The sequence below is a fragment of the Choloepus didactylus genome, chromosome 8 (assembly GCF_015220235.1).
Source record: "Choloepus didactylus isolate mChoDid1 chromosome 8, mChoDid1.pri, whole genome shotgun sequence".
NCBI lineage: Eukaryota > Metazoa > Chordata > Mammalia > Pilosa > Megalonychidae > Choloepus > Choloepus didactylus.
The window spans coordinates 129,308,123-129,324,651 of record NC_051314.1 but is presented as its reverse complement, the minus strand read 5'-3'; the positions used below and the strand labels follow the sequence as shown (position 1 = coordinate 129,324,651).

The following is a 16,529-nucleotide window of genomic DNA, read 5'->3' as shown; positions in this document are numbered from 1 at the left end:
ATCATTAATTATCCTATGGGGAAGTACTTTGAGGCTATGCAAATATCCTGTTTCTCATGACATTTTTGCCTGCTAATTTTAGTATCCATTGATTTGATTTTTGCTTGCAACAGCTATTATCATGGTGTTTGCCTAATGGTGATTTTCTATTTCCATCATTCATTTTGTCTTTATTAATTGGACTTTTTTCTGTAAGGAAGAAATTTATTTATTTGTTAATATGATCATGGACTCATGGATAGTCAGAGAAATGTGGCTCCCTCCCATCTGTACTATTTCTTTCCTCGTCCCCCATTATCTCTGTATAGACATATTTTCATTTCTTTTGATTGTATACTCAGGAATGGAATTATTGGGTCATATGGTAACTCTTTGTTTAACCATTTGAGGATCTGCTGTTTCCAAACTGGCTGTATCATTTTCACTTCCTCACCAGCAGTGTATGAGGGTTCCGATTTCTCCAATTCCTTGTCAACACTTGTTATGATTGCAGTTTTTGATTCTAGCCTTCCCATTGGGTATGAAGTGGTATCTCATTGTGGTTTTGATATGCATTTCCCTGATAATTAATAATGTCAAGTATCTTTTTTATATGCTTTTTGACTATTTGTACATTTTCTTTGGAGAAACATCTATTCAGATCCTTTGCCCATGTTTAAATTGAGTCCTTTATGTATTCTGGATAATAAATCTTTATCAGATAAGTGATTTGCAGATGTTTTCTCCCATTATGTGGGCTGTGTTTTCACTTTCATGATGGGTTCTTTTGAAGCATAAACATTTTTAATCTTGATGAAATCCAATTTATCTATCTTTTTTTCTTTTGTTGCTTGTGCTTTTGATGTCACATCCAAGAATCCATGGCCAAACTGAGGTCATGCAAACCTACCCCTGTGTTTTATTGGAAGAGTTTTATAGTTTTATGTCTTAAATTTAGGCCTTTGATCCTTTTTGAGCTAATTTTTATATATGGTGTGAGGTAAGGGTCCCATTTCATTATTTTTTTATGTGTCTGTCCAATTGTCCCAACACCATTTGTAAAAGGAGTATTCTTTCCCTCATTGTATGGTCTTGACACCCTTGTTGAAAATTGGTTGACTCTAGAACATGGTTTACTTTTGGACTTTCAAGTGTATCCCATTGATCTATATGTCTGTCCTTAAGCCAGTATCACATGGTCTTGATTACTGTTTCTTTTTTTTTCTTTTTGGTTTTTACATTTCAAACATATAGGGCAGTTGCAAATACAATACAAACCCCATACAGAGAACTCCAACACCCCCCCACCCCCAGATATCTGGATCTACCAATTTTACATTTTGCTACCTTTGCAGTGCCTTTCTTTTTCTCTCCTTCCTTCCTGCTTCCCTCCCTCCCTCCTTTCCTTCCTTCCTTCCTCTCTCCCTTCCCCTCCCTCCCCCCTCTCTTTCTTTCAACTATATCTGTTATATTTCTATCAGTTATCTATCTACCCATTTATCATCTTCTGAAATTTGAGAGCAGGTTGCATGTATCATACTCCTTGAACTCATAACACTTCCATGTACATTTCCTACAAACAAGGCTATTCACTTATGTCATTAACTTAACTGCAGTTAATTCAAGAAAATTAATATGGATATAAAGCTTAAATTCTATATTCCAGTTTTTCCTTATGCCCCCTTTGAGCTTTTCTCCTCCATTCTTAGATCTACTCCAGTGTCATATATTGCATTGATTGTCATTGACTCTTAATTAACTTTTTTTTAAAATTAACTATATCAAAAAAACTTTTTTAAAGAAAGACATACAATAAAAAAAACATTTCAAACAAACCAAAACAAGGGAGTAAGAAAAAGACAACTAACCTCAAATAACTATTTTACTTCAAACATGTTCCTACTTTACCCCAAGAAAATAACCTAATGTAGCAACATTTCTGTGAACTTGTTCCTACCATACCCATCAGAAATTAACAAACAATAGTCATTCCTGGGCATTCCCAGAACGTTAAATTTACCCACGATAGCTTATCTGTTCTTTTTGAGTTATCGTTCCCCCTTCATTAATTGCTCTCTATCGCTAGTTCCCCTACATTCTACATTACAAACCATTTATTTTAGGAGTGTGTTGTTTAACCTCCAGGTGTTTGGGAATTTTCTAAGTCTCTGATGTGACTTCTAATTGTATTCCATTGTGGTCAGAGAATGTGCTTTGAATAATTTCAATTTTTTAAAATTTATTGATGCTTGTTTTATGTCCCAGCATATGGTCTATTCTGGAGAAAGTTCCATGATCACTAGAGAAGAATGTGTATCCTGGTGATTTGGGATGTGATGTTCTATATATGTCTGTTAAATCAAATTCATTTATCCGATTGTTTAGGTTTTCAGTTTCCTTATTGGTCTTCTGTCTGGTTTATCTATCTGTAGGAGAGAGCGATGTGTTGAAGTCCCCCACAATTATTGTGGAAACATCCATTGCATCCTTTAGTTTTGCCAGTGTTTGTCTCATGTATTTTGTGGCACCATGATTGGGTGCATAAACATTTATGATTGTTATTTCTTCTTGTTGAATTGCCCCTTTTATTAGTATGTAGTGGCCTTCTTTGTCTCTCTTTAACATCCTTGTATTATAAGTCTATTTTATCTGAGATTAATGTTGCTACTCCTGCTTTCTTTTGGCTGTAGCTTGCATGAAATATTTTTTCCATCCTTTCGTTTTCAATTTCTTTGTGTCCCTGTGCCTAAGATGAATCTCTTGTATGCCACATATTGATGGTTCATGTTTTTTTGATCCATTCTGCCAATCTATATCTTTTAATTGGGGAGTTTAATCCATTTACATTCAATGTTATTACTGTGAAGGCATTTCTTGAATCAGCCATCCTATCCTTTGGTTTATGTTTGTCAGATATATTTTTTCCCTCTCTCTCTTATTGTCCTTTAATGAGCCAATATTGAATCTCTTTAGTATTGAACTTTTCTCCATATCTCTCTCTCCTTTCTTTGTTTCTCTGTAGGTAGGGCTCCCTTTCATATCTGAAGTAGGGCAGGACTTTTATTAGCAAAATCTCTCAGCATTTGTTTGTCTGTGAAAAATTTAAGCTCTCCCTCAAATTTGAAGGAGAGCTTTGCTGGATAAAGTATTCTTGGTTGGAAATTTTCCTCTCTCAGAATTTTAAATATGTCATGCCACTACTTCTTGCCTCCATGGTGGCCGCTGAGTAGTCATGACTTAGTCTTATGTTGTTTCCTTTGTATGTGGTGAATTGTTTTTCTCTTGCTGCTTTCGGAACTTGCTGCTTCTCTTCAGTATTTGACAGTCTGATCAGAATATGTCTTGGAGTGGGTTTATTTGGATTTATTCTATTTGGAGTTCGCTGGGCGTTTATGCTTTGTGTATTTAAATTGTGTAGAAGGTTTGGGAAGTTTTCCCCAACAATTTCTTTGAATACCCTTTCTAGACCTTTACCCTTCTCTTCCCCTTCTGGGACATCAATAAAGTCTTATATTTGGATGTTTTATTTTATCTATCATATCCCTAAGGTCCATTTTGATTTTTTCAATTTTTTTCCCCATTCTTTCTTTTGTTCTTTCATTTTCCATTCTGTGGTCCTCGAGGTTGCTAATTCATTGTTCAGCTTCCACTAGTCTTGTACTATGAGTATCCAGAATCTTTTTAATTTGGTCAACAGTTTCTTTTATTTCCATAAGATCATCTATTTTTTTATTTACTCTTGTAATTTCTTATTTATGCTCTTCTAGGGTCTTTTTCATGTCTTTTATATCCTGTGCCATGCTCTTCTTCATATCCTTTATATCCTGTGCCATGCTCTCATTGTTTGTCTTTAGTTCTTTGATTAATTGCTCCAAGTACTGTGTCTCCTCTGATCTTTTGATTTTGGTGTTTGGGTTTGGGTTATTCATATCGTCTGGTTTTATGATATGCTTTAAAATTTTCTGTTGTTTTTGGCCTCTTGGCATTTGCTTTACTTGATAGGGTTCTTTTAGGATATGTAGGATTATTCAAAGACGAATCTCTAATTTGTCAAATCTACAGCTTGGTGGCATTCAACTTTCTCTAACTAACCAGCAGATGGCATCCATGAGTCACCTATTCCCTTCAAGTCAGTTCTCTCCAACTTTGTCTTTGTGGTGTGTGGGTGTCTCATTCTTGTGGGTCCAACTGGTGCACCAAGTTTGGGTGTGTTGTTGGTGCTGTCCACCCTGAATGTGGGGCATGTGTCTGAGCGGTTAGGGAGGGAGAGCAGCTTTAACAATCAAACCTCCCAGGTGTTCCTGGAGACTTAAGGCTATTGCAAGAGTCTAAACCTTCATTTCAGTCTCGCCACAGATTGTCTCTGCCGCTGACCCACAAGTCTTTGGTATTGGCGTATGGTCCCTGGGATTTCTGAGTGAGTCCCTCTTCCAAGCTGTGCCCTTCTAGGGCCTCTGCTGAGGAAAGGTTGTGCTATGTCACGAGTGCACGCCATCCCTCAAGGGAAGTTCTGGGCCACTGGGCTGTGTGGTGCATGTTAATTTACCGCTTTTCACACAGCTCTGCCTTCCCAGCTCTGGGACAGTTAGCTGCGGGTGCACAAAAGGCTATTGTCCACACCCGATATTGTGGTGTGTACGTGTGTTGCTGGAAACACTTCCTGTCACACTGGGTTTTTTGGCGCAGCTCTGGGCTGTGGCTCCGGCGCCAGGCAAGAGCATTCCCAGCCCTCCAGAAAGATGGCTGCAAAGGGTGTGGTTTTTCCCCCTTTTGGCTCACCTCTGCCTTCCTCGCTCATTAGCAGCGGGTTCACGAAAGGCTATCTTCCATGCCAGATATTGAGGTGTTTGCACAGCCCGTTCCTGCCATACTTCACTGTGCGGTTCTCACTGCCGTATCTGCAGCCGCTTTTGAGTTTTTTAAAAAAGAACTAGTCCACTTCCAAATGCCAACCCATGGTTTCCCCACACCGCAGTGTGGCTGCTGGATATTCAGCAGGCTTACTCACTCGTTTCAGAACGCAGACTCCTGGTTTCACCAAGTGCATAGTCCCTGTGGATTTAGCAGACCTTGTCCAGCTGGAACATCGCTGGAACTGGTGTTCTGGGTCACTTTCTGGCTTTTATCGAGTATTTTTCATGGAGGTGTTTTTTTGCCCTGTCTCTCCTAGCCACCATCTTAGGTTCTCCTGATTACTGTTTCTTTGTAGTAAGTTTTGAAATTGGGAAGTGTGAATCGTCCAGCTTTGTGTTTCTTTTCAAGATTTTTCTGGCTATTCTGGGTCTTTTGCATTCCCTGTGAAATTTAGGCTGAGCTTGTCAATTACTACAAAGAAGCCAGCTCTGATTCTGCTAGGGATTGTATAAATATATAGACCAACTTGGGGAATATTGCCTTCTTAACAGTATTAAGTCCTCCAATCCATGAATGTGGGATGTTTTTCTATTTATTTAGGTCATTTTAAGTTTATTTCTACAATGTTTTGTAGTTTTCAGAGTATAAGTTTTACTCTTCGTCTGTTAAATTTATTCATAAATATTTTATTCTTTTTTATGCATCATAAATGGAATTTTCTTAATTCCATTTTTGAATTGTTCATTACAAGTATGTAGACATACAATTGATTTCTGCATATTGATCTTGTATCCTACAACCTGGCTGAACTTGTTTATTAGTTCTAATAGTTTTTTAGTGTATTCTTTAGAATCTTCTATATACAAGATCGTATCATCTGTGAATAGAGACAGTTTTATTTCTTCCTTTCCTATCTGGATGCCTATTATTTCTTTTTCTTGTCTGAGTGCCCTGGCTAGAACCTCTAGTGTGATTTTGAATATAAGTGATGAGAGTGGATGTCCTTGTGTTCTTTTGGTTTCCAGTCTTTTATCACTAAGTATATTAGCTGTGGGTTTTTCATAGATGCTCTTTATGAGATTGAGGAGGTTCCCTTCTATTACTACTTTGTTCAGCATTTTTATCAGGTAAAGTGTTGGATTTTGTCAAAGCTTTTTCTTCATCTATTGAGATGATCCTGTGTTTTCTGTTTTTTATTCTATTGATAATGGTGTATTACATTAATTGATTTTTTGTTGTTGAATCAACCTTGCATTCCAGGGATAAATCCCACTTGATCATGGTGTATAATTCTTTTTATATCTTGCTGGCTTCGGTTTCTTAGTATTTTCGTTAAGATTTTTGCATCAATATTTACAAGAGATAGTGGGTTGTAGTTTTCTTTGATATCTGTCTGGTTTTGGAGTCAGGGTAATACTGAGCTCATAAAATGAATTGTAAAATGTTCTCTCCTCTTCTGCTCTTTGGAAGAGTTGGTGAAGAGTTGGTGTGATGGTTGGGTTCATGTGTCAACTTGGCTAGGTGGCCTAGCTGTCTGGTCAAGCGGGCACTGGCCTGACGATTGCTGTGAGGCTATTTGAGGCTGGTTAATAAACCAACGGGCTGGTTTGTCGGATCATCAGTCAGTTGACTGCAGCTGACTGATGACTCATCAAGGGGCGTGCTTCCACAGTGAGAGAGTGCAATTGGCTGGATTTGGTCCGGGTGATCAGTTGGAGGCTTATAAGCCGGACGGTTAGAGAACCTTCACTTCTTCTTCAGCTGCTCAGTGAAGCTTTTCCTGGGGAGCTCGTCGAAGTTGCCAGTTCGTTTCCTGAGGAGTTCGTCAAAGTTGTCGGTTCGTTTCCTGAGGAGTTCGTCAAAGTTGTCGGTTCGTTTCCCGAGGAGTTCGTCGGACGTCTTCCTTGGAGTTGACAGCTTGTTGACGGCTCTGCAGAATTTGGACTCGTGCGCTCCCGCAGTTGCGTGAGTCACTTTTGCAATTTGATAATAAGAGACATCTCTCATTGATTCTGTTTCCAAGGAGAACCCTAACTAATACAGCTTGGTACCGAGAGTGGTTCTTGAGAAACGGAATCTTAAAATGGGCTTTTACAATTTGTTTTCTACTCTGATTAGATTCAGAGGCACTAATGACTCTATTTCCAATAATCAAGAGGGTACTAACAGTCCATGGCAGGAGTTGGCAAAGGAAATATGCAAAATAGCACCATTTGATTCTCCTAATTGTGCTCTAGTACAAAGTGAGGCTCTGCGTGACAGCGTTTTTGACACTTTCACGGAGTTTTACAGTATTAAGAGGTATAATGATGTTGGCTGGCTGCTCTTAGATACTTTGGATACAGTTGTAAGAGAAAGGGATGAGCTAAAGGCTTCAAATTCAAAACTTGAATGCCGTATGACAGATGTAAAGGGTTCCATCTGTGCCCTGAAAGAAAATCTTATTTCCTGTGCCCGCAGACTGGAGGTTTCTGAAAATCAGACGCAGTCTCTTATTGTGCGAGTAGCACATTTACAGCATAAACTAAAATCTCAACCTCTCAGGGTGTCTGCTGTTAAAGTAAAGGCATTGATTGGAAAAGAATGGGACCCGGAAACTTGGGATGGGGACATATGGATGGATAATAATGACAGTGAGGACATTGGAACCCTGGATTCTGCTGGGTCATTGTTAGATTTACCTGTAGAGGGCTGTCCTGGGGAAACAGCTTCCCTGCCTCCAGTCTGCCCTAAGGAGCCTGCCATGCAACTCCCACCTAAGGAGATTAACCCTTCAATGCCTGCTAATCTTGTAATCACCTCCCCTGAGGAAGCAGCCCTCACTCTTTTGTCTGGAGAGATTAATCCTGTTTTAAGAGATGAAATTGCAGCAGAGTGCCCTGAGCTGAATGGCTTGAGAGATAATTCTAACTCTTTTCATGACCCACCCCCATCACCAGTTTTTGCTTCAAGACCTATAACTAGGCTCAAGTCCCAACAAGCCCCAAAGGGTGAGGTACAAAGTGTGACCCATGAGGAAGTATGCTATACTCCAAAAGAACTGTATGAGTTTTCCAACTTATACAGACAGAAACCAGGGGAATATGTGTGGGAATGGATATTGAGAGTGTGGGATAATGGTGGAAGGAATATAAGGTTGGATCAGGCTGAATTTACTGATATGGGCCCACTAAGCAGAGATTCTGCATTCAATGTTGTAGCTCGAGGGGTTAGAAAGGGTGTTAACAGTTTGTTTGGGTGGCTGGCTGAAACATGGATCAAAAGGTGGCCGGCATTACCAGAGGTTGAAATGCCAGAACTGCCCTGGTATAATGTGGAGGAGGGGATTCAAAGGCTTAGAGAGATTGGAATGTTAGAGTGGATTTATCATGGAAAACCTACTCACACAGCCCTGGAATGTCCAGAGGACACACCTTTTACCAGGACTGTAAGGAATAAATTTGTGAAACTAGCTCCATCATCCCTGAAGAGCTCTGTAGTCGCCCTTCTCTGTAGGTCAGATATTACTGTAGGAACTGCTGTCACTGAACTGGAATCCTTAAACACAATGGGGAGAATCGGGTGCCGAGTCAGCAGAAGCCAAGTGGCTGCAGTTAATCGCCACAGACAAGGTGGACAGGGCTACCATAATGGAAAACAGGCTCAAAGCAGCAATCAAAATAATATGACTCGCAGAGACTTATGGCGTTGGCTAGTGGATCATGGAGTACCAAGTAGTAAAATAGATGGGCAATCGACTAAATTCTTGTTTGAACTATATAAACAGAAGAATTCTAGGCCACGTGAACAAAAATCTCCCTTGAATTACAAAAACAGAGAGTCACGGCCCCTTAATCAATTCCCAGACTTGAGACAGTTTATAGATCCAGAGCCTCTTGAATGAAGGGAAGGCCGGGTACCCTTGGAGAAGGACCCTGTCACACTGCCAAAAATTTACACTGTTAATCTTCCTCCCAGCCTTCCCCAGGGGGACCTACGGCCTTTTACCAGGGTGACTGTGCATTGGGGAAAAGGAAATGATCAGATATTTCGTGGATTATTAGACGCTGGGTCAGAAGTGACATTAATTCCCGGAGACCCAAAACGTCACTCTGGTCCACCAGTCAGAGTTGGGGCTTATGGAGGTCAGATGATTGATGGAGTTTTAGCCCAGGTCCGTCTCACAGTGGGTCCAGTGGATCCCCGGACCCATTCTGTGGTTATTTCCCCAGTGCTGGAATGCATAATTGGAATAGACATACTCAGCAACTGGCAGAATCCTCACATTGGTTCCCTGACTCCTGGAGTGAGGGCTATTATGGTGGGAAAGGCCAAGTGGAAGCCACTAGAGCTGCCCCTGCCTAGCAAAGTAGTGAACCAGAAGCAATACCGGATTCCTGGAGGGATTGCAGAGATTAATGCCACTCTTAAGGACTTGAAGGATGCAGGGGTGGTGATTCCCACCACATCCCCATTCAACTCTCCTATCTGGCCTGTGCAGAAAACAGATGGGTCTTGGAGGATGACTGTGGATTATCGTAAGCTTAACCAGGTGGTGACTCCAATTACAGCTGCTGTCCCAGATGTGGTATCATTGCTTGAGCAAATCAACACATCCCCTGGTACCTGGTATGCAGCTATTGATCTGGCAAATGCTTTTTTCTCAATTGCTGTCAGCAAGGACCACCAGAAACAGTTTGCATTTAGCTGGCAAGGCCAGCAGTTTACATTCACTGTGCTACCTCAGGGTTATATCAACTCTCCAGCCCTATGTCATAATATTGTCCGCAGGGATCTTGATCATTTCTCCCTCCCACAAGACACCACAAGACATCACACTGGTCCATTATATTGATGATATCATGTTGATTGGACCTAGTGAGCAAGAAGTAGCAACTACTCTAGATTTGTTGGTAAGGTATTTGCGTGGCAGAGGATGGGAGATAAATCCAACAAAAATACAGGGGCCTTCCACCTCAGTAAAATTTCTAGGTGTCCAGTGGTGTGGGGCCTGTCGAGATATTCCTTCTAAGGTGAAGGATAAGCTGCTGCATCTGGCCCCTCCTACAACCAAAAAAGAGGCACAACGCTTAGTTGGCCTCTTTGGGTTTTGGAGACAACACATTCCTCATTTAGGTGTGCTACTCCGGCCCATTTACCGAGTGACTAGAAAAGCTTCTAGTTTTGAGTGGGGACCGGAGCAAGATGAGGCTCTGCAACAGGTCCAGGCTGCTGTGCAAGCTGCTCTGCCGCTTGGACCATATGATCCAGCTGATCCAATGGTGCTGGAAGTGTCAGTGGCAAATAGAGATGCTGTTTGGAGCCTTTGGCAGGCTCCTGTAGGAGAATCACAACACAGGCCCTTAGGATTTTGGAGTAAAGCTTTACCATCCTCTGCAGATAACTACTCTCCATTTGAGAAACAACTGTTGGCCTGCTACTGGGCCTTAGTAGAGACAGAACGCTTAACCATGGGCCACCAAGTTACCATGAGACCTGAGTTACCTATCATGAGCTGGGTGTTATCTGACCCACCAAGCCATAAAGTTGGGCGTGCACAGGAGCACTCCATCATAAAATGGAAATGGTTTATACGAGATAGAGCTCGAGCAGGTCCTGAAGGTACAAGTAAGTTACATGAGGAAGTGGCCCAAATGCCCATGGCCCCCACTCCTTCCACCTTACCTTCTCTTTCCCAGCCTACAGCTATGGCATCTTGGGGAGTTCCTTACAGTCAGTTGACTGAGGAAGAGAAGACTCGGGCCTGGTTTACAGATGGTTCTGCACGATATGCAGGTACCACCCGAAAGTTGACAGCTGCAGCACTGCAGCCCCTTTCTGGGATATCCCTGAAGGACAGTGGTGAGGGGAAATCCTCCCAGTGGGCAGAACTTCGAGCAGTGCACCTGGTTGTTCACTTTGCTTGGAAGGAGAACTGGCCAGAGGTGCGTCTGTATACTGATTCCTGGGCTGTTGCTAATGGTTTGGCTGGATGGTCAGGGACTTGGAAGGAACATGATTGGAAGATTGGTGACAAAGAAGTCTGGGGAAGGGGTATGTGGATAGACCTTTCTGAGTGGGCAAACAACATGAAGATATTTGTGTCCCATGTGAATGCTCACCAGAGGGTGACTTCAGCAGAAGAAGGTTTTAATAACCAAGTGGATAAAATGACCCATTTGGTGGATACCAATCAGCCTCTTTCCCCAGCAACTCCTGTCATTGCCCAATGGGCTCATGAACAAAGTGGTCATGGTGGTAGGGATGGAGGTTATGCATGGGCTCAGCAACATGGACTTCCACTCACCAAGGCTGACCTGGCCACAGCCACTGCTGAGTGTCCAATTTGCCAGCAGCAGAGACCCACACTCAGTCCCTGATATGGCACCATTCCTCGGGGTGATCAGCCTGCTACCTGGTGGCAGGTTGATTACATCGGACCACTTCCATCATGGAAAGGGCAGCGATTTGTTCTTACTGGAATAGACACATACTCCGGATATGGGTTTGCCTTCCCTGCACGACATGCTTCTGCCAAAACTACAATACGTGGACTTACAGAATGCCTCATCCACCGTCATGGTATTCCACACAGCATTGCTTCGGACCAAGGAACCCAATTCACAGCAACTGAAGTGAGGGGATGGGCACATGCTCATGGAATTCTGTGGTCTTACCATGTTCCCCATCATCCAGAAGCAGCTGGGTTGATAGAACGGTGGAATGGCCTATTGAAGACTCAATTACGGCGCCAACTAGGTGGCAATACCTTGCAGGGCTGGGGCAGTGTTCTCCAGGAGGCTGTGTATACTCTGAATCAGCATCCACTCTATGGTGCTGTTTCTCCCATAGCCAGGATTCATGGGTCCAGGAATCAAGGGGTGGAAACAGGAGTAGCACCACTCACTATCACTCCTAGTGATCCACTAGGGAAATTTTTGCTTCCTGTCCCTGCAAGTTTAAGCTCTGCTGGTCTACAAGTCTTGGTTCCAAAAGGAGGAGTGCTTCCACCAGGAAACACAACAATAATCCCATTGAACTGGAAGTTAAGGCTGCCACCTGGCCACTTTGGGTTTCTTATGCCTCTGAATCAACAGGCAAGTAAGGGGATTACTGTACTGGCTGGGGTGATTGATCCTGACTATCAAGGGGAAATAGCTCTGCAACTACACAATGGAAGTAAAGAAGAGTTTTCCTGGCATACAGGAGATCCCCTGGGGCGTCTCTTAGTACTACCATGCCCTGTGATTAAAGTCAGTGGAAAACTGCAACAACCCAATCCAGGCAGGACTACCAATGGCCAAGAAACTTCAGGAAGGAAGGTTTGGGTCACCCCACCAGGCAAAGAACCACGGCCAGCTGAAGTGCTTGCTGAGGGTAAAGGGAACATGGAATGGGTAGTGGAAGAAGGTTGTGATAAATATGAACTACGGCCACGTGACCAGTTACAGAAACGAGGACTATGATGATATAGTTTTAGGTGATGTGTACAACTGCCAAGTTGACAAGGGGTGGACTGTAATGGTTGGGTTCATGTGTCAACTTGGCTAGGTGGCCTAGCTGTCTGGTCAGGCGGGCACTGGCCTGACGATTGCTGTGAGGCTATTTGAGGCTGGTTAATAAACCAACGGGCTGGTGTGTCGGATCATCAGTCAATTGACTGCAGCTGACTGATGACTCATCAAGGGGCGTGCTTCCACAGTGAGAGAATGCAACTGGCTGGATTTGGTCCGGGTGATCAGTTGGAGGCTTATAAGCCGGACGGTTAGAGAACCTTCACTTCTTCTTCAGCTGCTCAGAGAAGCTTTTCCTGGGGAGCTCGTCGAAGTTGCCAGTTCGTTTCCTGAGGAGTTCGTCAAAGTTGTCGGTTCGTTTCCTGAGGAGTTCGTCAAAGTTGTCGGTTCGTTTCCTGAGGAGTTCGTCAAAGTTGTTGGTTCGTTTCCCTAGGAGTTCGTTGGACATCTTCCTTGGAGTTGACAGCTTGTTGACGGCTCTGCAGAATTTGGACTCGTGCACTCCCACAGTTGCGTGAGTCACTTTTACAATTTGATAATAAGAGACATCTCTCATTGATTCTGTTTCCCAAGGAGAACCCTAACTAATACAGTTGGTATGGATTCTTTTTAAAATGATGTTTTATGATCTGTTACTATCATTATTCATTTTGAATGCTCATTCACATTGTTTTTGTTAATAAATTCTTGAATTTCCATGTATGGTTTTATCATGAAGAGTATTTCTTTACATTCGTAAAGTATAGGCATTTGCAAATATTAACCAAGTCATAGATCTTGAAGTTTTAACTTGCCCGAAGTCAAACATACCCTTGTTAGGCAGAAATTTCCATAACTGAATCATGTGTCAGAACACATTTATTACACATCTGCCACTTTCAATATCTATGTTCCTTTTTTGTACAGGAATGGTGTAGAGGAGTGGAATTAAGCTCAGGGATACCCTCCATGTTAAAGCTAAAAAAAGGAATGTATATAAAATGATTAGTTGTGTGGTTGAAATCATGTGGTCTTGGTCAGTTTTCTTAATACACTCATGTCATAGTCAAAAAAATAATTAAAAATCTCCAGACTTTTTTTAAGGTCAGCATAGTTCTTGCCACAAATTAAAGAGAAACCCCTTTTGTGATATTTGGGAATCCTGTATTTTATGCATGATTGTTCTGTGAACCCACAACTTCTTTAGTTAAAATAATAATAAATTTAAAAAGAAATAAAATAATTATATAAGAATTTTTTTTTTCAAAAAAGAGAGAACCCCTTTTATTTATGAGTTGAGAACTGTTCCCTAGCACATACATGAATTCCTCTGTTGCAGTGTTACAGTGTGGCTTTTTCTTACTGCCCTCATGCTAGTCACGTGCGCTGACACTTTTATCAGTAGCATTTATCTTTTTGCAGGAATTTTATATAGCATACGTACAGAAAGATGCATAAAACATAAATGTAGATTTAAACAGATTTGTAAACACCCATGTAACTCCTTCCCAAGTCAAGGAAATAGAACTTTTCTGGCACCTTGGAGCCACCCTATGACCCTTTTGTGCCTTGCCTTTTCTGTTCAACATTATGTTTATGATTCATCTGTGTTTTTTTGTGGGAGGCTAAAGTTCATTCATTTTCATTGATGTGTAACATTCCATTATGTGACTGTACCAAATTTTATTGTCCGTTATACTACTGTTAGATTCTTGGGCTTTTTTCAGTTAATCTAGTGATTCTTAAAAGTGTGTATTTAAGGAGTGGATGAGTAGGGGAAACCTTTTAGCAGACTTTTACAAAATATTTGTTAGGTGAATAAGTGCACAGTGTTATTAAGAAAAAAAATTGGTGCTCAGGAACAAAGATGGGTGGGATGGGGCACAGATTCTCAGGGAATTCTGTGTGTGCCTTCAGCAGTGGTGAGGCATGGCAGGAGCTCCAGTGGAGACTTTGGTTGGGAACTGGAGAGCTGTTCAAGAGAGTGCTGATGTGTGGGAATTGTCCTCTGCCACACCAGAGTCATTGACAGGTCACCGTTTCCCCCAAAATGTACATTTAGAGTTGCCTCTGTTTGTACCAAGACAATAGTAAATTTTCCCTGAGAAAATGGGTGGAAACATATTAATTCCATTTCTTTTTCTCTGTGTGGGTTCTTTCTGTGCTGTGTGGATTGAATAACCAGGATTGGTTAGTCTTGCTACTCAGTAACTTAGTTTGAAATGAAAGAAAATATCAAAGGAAAAAATGCAAATTTAGTAGGATCATATTGCGGTTTAGCCTAGAAATCCTAGTTCAGATTAGCTATAAATGTATGAAATATCTTTATTATTGCCACGAAATTGTAATTTAAACTTGAGGTTTTGTGAAAATGTGTTGTTTGATTTATCAGCCATATCTAAATGTTACAATTATATAGCATCTACTCAGTGTCTCTTTTGTTCAGGTCAAAGTGTTTTGATGCCTGTTTACTTACCTTGACTTTTCGGCTTGCCCAGGCTTGATGAAAGGAGTTAAGTAGTGTTTAGATGTGGCAGTGGAGACACACCTGGTTTCGTCACTACTTGAGACCTTAAGAGAAATGTTTGAGGACTTCAGTTGTCTTGTCAGAGGTTTTAGCATTATTGAGGAGGTTTTAGCATCTAGGGGTATGGGGGAAGATGATTTTGTTTTCACACCAGAAGGTTCCAATTTTGGTTTAGTGTTGGGGGTGGAGTGAACTGGAGAGAAAGTAGATTCATAGCAGTAACTGTTAAAAATACTGTTCTATAATGGTGACTTTTTTTTCTCCAAGTTACATTTCTACGTAATGTTCATTATATTATTTTGTGAGTCTTCGTTGTTTTATATAGAACTTATTCAAATTTATATTAATAACAACTAAATGCTAGGAATGAAAAATATGTGAAGGGATAAAAACGTTAAGAAAAACAAGAATGTATTGAGAAATTTGGGGGCTCACAACTCAAGGACAGAAATATACTGTATCTGATACTATTTGTTTGTTTGTTTTCCTTTTTTGAGCTTGGAGAAAGAGATGACTTATTGAATAGCCAGGGTTTTTTTTTTTTGTTTTTTTTTAACCATGAAGGTGATGAGGAAATTAATAGGACTGTTAGAGAATCAGAAAGCCCCTCCACATCTAGATCTAAACCTGCTTTAAAGTTGTTAGACAGGAAGACTTTTGGAGAAGGTCCAAATTCCAACTCACTGTGTGTTAGTATATAAAAGGTATGAGTGTATTATATAAAAGGTAGGAATGTACCTTTTATATAATTAAAAAGCATGGATTGATGCTGGGGTGTATTTATCCCAAATGCAGCAAAAGCCATGCTCCCCTTTATAGCCATGTAATTTGTCTTCTTAAATAGGACCTTTTAATTCCAGTTTTTCTGACAGTCATCTCCTAGTAAAAATTTATAATCCAAATAACTGGGAATACTTTCCCTGCCTGTCTTGTTTCATACTTTACTTTTTCCAAGAATGCTGAGTCACAAAATAAAATAGTAAATTAGGAAATTTTCAAAATAGAAAGGGCATCATAGAGAGTTAAGAAATGTTCAAAAGGAGTTGGTTTATCAACTGAAGAAAGTTGTCTGATTCGGTTTTTATTATTTGTTGTTGTTTTGTTTCTTCCCACCAGACACATCCATCTCCCAGTGGTATTAAATCTTGTCTGTTCATGTGTACTTAGTCTCCTTACATGACTGGCATAGTAAGTTTTACCATTGGCCAACTTGAAGAGTAAGTTTCTTGCTCGAAACTTAAGGAAATTAGTGGCTGTAGTAAGATCCTTTACTAGGATCTTCATGAAGAACAGTCTAGTTCTCCCTCTCCTAACACTAATTCCAAAAAAGAAGTAAAATACATATGATTTTTAGGTGTAACTTAGACTCTGGAAGGAGACGAGAATTAGATTCTGTTTCTGTTGTTTAACCTTACATGCAGCTCTCCAAGTCTCTGTTTCTTTCTTTAAAGTGTGAAAAATTATAGTATCTAATTCATAGGGTTGTTTTGAAGAGCAAATTTTTAAAAATGTATGTAAGATACTTAACACTGAGTCTGGAATATAATGAGTACTCAACACGTGGTTTAAAAGAAAAAACTTTCTGCTTGCATGGAGTCTGTGTTCTCCATGCTTTCCCCACCCTTTGGATATTTCCATCTCCTCACATCCTCTGTGGAGTGTGACATGAAGGAGTGGGAGTCCACACATGGCCATGG

At 41.0% G+C, this 16,529-nt stretch overlaps 1 protein-coding gene across 3 annotated transcripts in view; it reads left to right on the top strand.

Annotated features, from left to right (window-relative positions):
• Positions 1–16,529, top strand: part of TULP3 (TUB like protein 3) — a 98,918-nt gene that overhangs the window by 40,542 nt on the left and 41,847 nt on the right. The gene's annotated exons all lie outside the window — the stretch shown is intronic.